This window comes from Haliaeetus leucocephalus, unplaced genomic scaffold (assembly GCF_000737465.1).
Source record: "Haliaeetus leucocephalus isolate CR32 unplaced genomic scaffold, Haliaeetus_leucocephalus-4.0 Scaffold295, whole genome shotgun sequence".
Classification (NCBI taxonomy): Eukaryota; Metazoa; Chordata; class Aves; order Accipitriformes; family Accipitridae; genus Haliaeetus; species Haliaeetus leucocephalus.
This window is the reverse complement of record NW_010972731.1, coordinates 6,265,872-6,271,087: the sequence shown is the minus strand read 5'-3', so window position 1 is coordinate 6,271,087 and position 5,216 is coordinate 6,265,872.

The window sequence follows — 5,216 nt, the reverse complement described above, 5'->3', positions numbered from 1 at the left end:
CCCCCACTGCATGGCAGGACCCCTCCCAGCATCGCAGGAGCTTCCTCGAATTGCAGGACCACCACCACCCCCACCAACTTGCAAGACTCCACTGTATCACAAGAGCCTTCCCTGTGTTGCAAAAGCCCCCTTGGGATTGCAAGACCCCCCCCATCATCTTGCAAGAACCCCACTGCATGACAAGACCCCTCCCAGCATTGCGGGAACTTCCTTGAATTGCAGGACCCCCCCTATACACTGCAAGACCCCTTGGCATGGCAAGACCCTTCCCTGCGTTGCAACAGCCCCCTTGAATTGCAGGACCCCCACAACGTTGCAAGACCTCCACTATATAGACCCCTCCTCACAAGGCCACCCTTTGCACACTGCAAGAGCCCCTCTGCATTGCAAGAACCCCCCCGCGTTACAAGACCCCTCTCCTGCAATGCCACCCCCCCCCCCCCCGTTGCAAGACTCCTCTCCGCATTGCAAAAACCCTTGGCGTTGCAAGACCCCTCCCTGCATAGCAAGACCCCCCTTGAATCGCAGGACATTCCCCCCATTGCCAGAACACCCCCTGCGTGGCAAGACCCCCACAAACACTGCAAGACCCCCTATGCATTTCAGGATCCCCCCCACGTTATAAGACCACCCCCTGCATCGCAAGACATCCCCTTGAACTGCAAGTCCCCCTCCTGCGTTGCAGGAATCCCCTCTGCGTTGCAAGACCCCATCCCATTGCAAGACTCCTCCTGCATTGCCGGACCCCCCCCCCCAGCACCTCTCTGCCCCTCCCAGGGTCTTGGCCACGCTGCAGGGCTGCAGGACAGAAGGGGAGAAGGGTGAAAAATGCCGTGGCCCCCCCCACCGCCATCTCTGAACCATCCCAACACCCTGTGCGAGGCACCAGTGAGGCTGGAGCATCTGAGCCCTGGGGAATCTGAATTCCCCCAGCAAAGCCAGAAGCAAAACATGGGCACTCCTGTGCAAGGGGGGGGGGTATTTTGAGGCTGTTTCTCAGGGTGTAGGTGAGCTGCCTGCGCTGCCCAGGAGTGCTGCCCGGTGCTCCTTGGGGACAGGGACACTTCCCATGTCTATAACGTGGAAAAAACTCAGATAAAGAGGAGCGTGGTTGGGGTCACAGATTTGAAGCCCCCCCCCGGCTGCACGCACGCTCCTGCACGCTCACAGAGGGGACCTGGCTGGGGAAAATGAGTTGTTTGCTGGGGAAATGTGCAGAAACAGAAAATCGGAGAAAGAGGGATGGGAGGGACACGGGAGATGGTTTTCAGCCGGATCAGGGAGCTGAACCGCCTGCCCCAGCTGAAGCGGGACGAGGGAAGGGCTGGAGCACGGGTGTGGGTGGGAGGGTGCAACAGGGTGCTCAGGGCTGGCTGGCACAAAAAGCCTTTTCCCCCCCCCAGGCTCACAGCCCCCCCCCGCCCCGGGGCAGGGCTGCATTCAGTCCCCATCTCCCCCGGGCCCTCCAGGCTCCACTGGTTCTGCACTGGCCATACTGGTTGGAGCCCCTGTTCTACCTCAGGGCTTCACCACAACCACCCGCCCCTGCCTGGGGGTCGCTGGCACAACCACCCCTGGGGGGTAAACCTGCCAGGTTTGGATGGGGTTTGTTTTCCTGGCTGCCTTGGCCAGACCTGCTCTGTGCTTGCATTTGCCGCACAGCCCTGCAAATCCGGACAGACAGACCATTTGCAACCAGAACCAACCCCACAGCCTCTCAGCTGGGTTGGAAATAAATCCCCCCCAGCTCCAGCAAAGCAGATCCACGTTTGTCTCGCAAAGTCCTTTTGCTTCTCTTGCTAAAAACAGCCAGGCGTTAGGACCCGGCCATGAGGCCAAGCAGCTGCCTGGGCCCACAGCTGCCGGGATCTGCCTTCTCCTGCCGCAGCAGGCAGATGGTGGTGAGGCTGAGAAAGAAACGGCTTTTCTGCTCGACAAAAAAAAAAAAAAAAAAAAAAAAGCAATTATGCAGGGAGAAAAAAAAAACCACCACCCTGTTTTCTCCCCACCGCCCAGCAGCGTGGTGTGGATGGCTGGCACTGCCTGGCTCAGCAGGGCCTGCCCTCATGGCGTGGGCAGCCTGCCTGCACCCTCTGCCTGGGGGGGGGGATGGGAGAGCCCCCAAATACTGTCTGAGACATCCCCACATGTCACTGTGGCAGCAAAGGATGACCGGTGCCCCCTCGCCTGGGGATGCAGCGGCCAAAAGCAGTCGCCTGAGCGCATCCGTGCGTGCCGGGTGCGCTGGAGCAGTAAGGAAGGCGCTGGGTTTCCCACTATATATTGCATTTCCCGTCGATTTTGCAAGCTGCCGTGACTAAACGCTACTGAGGTCACCCCCCCCGCAGCCCTCCCACCGCCGATCCCACAGGAGACCCAATCCCTGGCACACAGCATCCATGACAAGGGCTTTCCGGAGCGCGGCCGTGTCCCCTCCAGAGGGGCTGCGTGAGTCACCCGCTGGGACTTCAAATAAACCCCGGCTCCAAAAAAGAAAAGCAAAAAGAAAAGGAGCCCCGGTCACGGAGTGACCCTTGTCTTGCCTGCCTCGGGCACAGAAACGCCCTCAGATTTTCATGCTTGCCTGGACGCTTTTTGTTGCAGCTCGGCTTCGTTTGGCGAGCGGTCCCGGGCTTTTTAGTCGAGTTTGTGAAATGGGGTTTGAACGCGGAGCTGGTGGCCGGGGCCGCTGCAGGGAGGGTGGGTTGCAGGGCACACCGGCGCGGTGCCAACGGCGGGGGCGAGGGGCTTGGCGGCGGCAGAGATGGCAAACCACGTCTGGTGAAGCGATCTGGGCGTGCAACGGGTTGTTTCGTCCGTTCAGAGCCGTCCCAGGGCAGCGGGAGATGTCCCCCGGGGGGTGAAGGGGCAGCGTGGAGGCAGAGGCAGCCGGGGGCTGCTTTGGGCTCTGCGTCCAGCTCTCTCCTCTCCTCCGGCACACACAGCCCGTTGGGTCACGGCGTGTCCGGACCACCCTTCGGACCGCGGCTGTCCTCTGGCTTCAAGCCACATAGCTGCCAGCCTGGCCTGAGCCCTCCTTGTCCTCGGTAGAGTGATTTTGGGGGTTCGCTACGAGGGGGCTGCTCGCAGGTTTTCGTCCCATCAGCGCAGGGGACACGGGTTGGCTTACGGCCGCCTGCGTCCCCCAGGACCCCTGCGCTCTGCAAACCCTGGCTCGGTGGCGCTGGCACGTGCAGACAGACGTCCCGGGGGTCTCGATGTCCCTTGTGGTGGTGGCAGCGGCTGCGAGACGGCCAAGGCTGGCCTGGGAAGCCCCCTCCCAGCGCAGGTACCCCCCTCACCCCGCGGAGGGGCTTGGCAGAGTTTGGGGACCGCGCTGCCAGGTGATCACCATCTCTCCAGCCATCTCCATCCCCGCACGGGACAGGGCTTGGTGACAACAGGAGCCCTTGCGTGGGACAGGGTGACCTTGTGCAGCTCAGCAAGCTGTTCTCCGGTGGGATAAAGGGCTTTGCCAAAACCACCCGGCGATCTGGGAGCGCTGGACCAGGGCCAGGAACAAGCTCCAGGCGGGGACCCAACACCGTGGCTGGAGGCTGCCATCTCCCCGGGGTCCCCGACGTGTCCTTTGCTGCTGCTGGGGGCCACCGGGGGGGACACCCCAGGGTGCCTGGCTGCCCCAGCCTCGCTGCCATATGCCGCCAGGCAGCTCAGCAGAGGTTCTCCGGCGGCTGTCCTGACAGTTGGCAGGCGCCCCGGCCTCATTAAAATTGTATTAGGCAGTATTTAAAAAAAAAAAAAAAAAGCAGCAGCACCAGGGAAAACAAAGGGCAGTCCTAAGAGAGGGGCACGGAACAGCAGATCCCGCTCCCCAGGGGAGTTTTCCCATGGGATGCTGCTCTGAGGGGGTTTGCTCAGCCCCACGACCCGGGAAGCAAGGGATGGCAGTGGAGCATCGTCGGGGCTCAGACGTGTCCCCGTGTCTCGCAGCCATCAGGAGCGGTCATGGTACCAGTCATGCTGCTTGCTCGGCGCTTTATTAGCTGGGTTTATCCTGTTAGCTTAATTTAATTGCATCCAGAGTGCAATAAGGGATGGAAATGCTCGAAGCACTCTGTTTCAAGCAGTTTGGGTGTTGGGCATAGGCAAGGCTCAAACAAATGAAGGAAGAAAGTGGATGGAAAAGCACGTATGGCCGGGCAGTCCTGGGTCTGGGTTGGGACTTTGTCCCCTCTCTTCCTGCCCAAGCTTGTTTTCTGGTGTGGTTTTTACATTATCAGAAGCTAAGGTGAAAACCTGCCCCTTCCTCTAGCTCTCCCCAAGGACCTTACGGAGGTGGGATGGAGGCCGGAGGCTGGTTCATCCAGCAGGAAAATGAATTTTATTAGGAAAGCCTAAAAGACCTTTTGTGTAGTGGTTATCAACCTCGGTGGCGGGGATGATGCTCTTTGTCCTGGACCCAGCACCCTGCCTGGTCCTCGGGGGCTCTGCCGGGGCACGAGGCACCCATAACCCCACGGCAGCACCCAGGAGGAGCAGATGAGAGACGCAGGGCATTTTGCGGGCCAAAATAATCAGGTAGCAGGGGATGCTTTCCAGCCTTCCAAAAAAAAGACAAAAAAACCCAACCCGCGGGCAGCGTCACAGCGTGTTTGCCTCTCGCTGGCTGCCCACGCACAGCCCGGCGGTGAATTTTGGCCCCAAAAACCACTTCAGGGGAGGCTCCCGCAGCGGGCGATGCCGGCTGCCCTCCTCCCCCGGGCTGCTTTGGGGTGGAGGTTTCGGCCGGGGCCGGCGTTGAGTCGGTCTGTGGCAGCAGGAGGTGCCGCTGCCCAGAGGTGCAACGAGCGTGCACGTGCTCAGCTCTCGCCTGCAGCTTGCACCCGTCGGCGTTGAAGCCGCAGCCGTGACCCCAAACCAGGAGGCCGAGAGGAAGACTTCAGCGCCAGCCCCATCGCCCAACGCGCACGTCCCCGCTTTTAATTCCCTGCTGCAGCGTGGAGTCAGGGCGGAAGAATTTGCAGGGAAGAAGAAAGTGTGTTATCAGCATCTGCCCACGCAGCTCTCCAAAATAACACGGTCCCAGCCGCTCGGCAGCGCCAGGCGGAGCAGGTGACTCAGCTTGCGACAGCAGCTCCTTTCTGCTCTGATTTTCTCGCTCCGTCGTGGCCGGATCCATGTTTCCCACTGCGGTCGGTGCACCGTGCCCGATGCAACAGCCTCAGAGCCGCCTCTGCTCGTGGCCTCATCCAGGG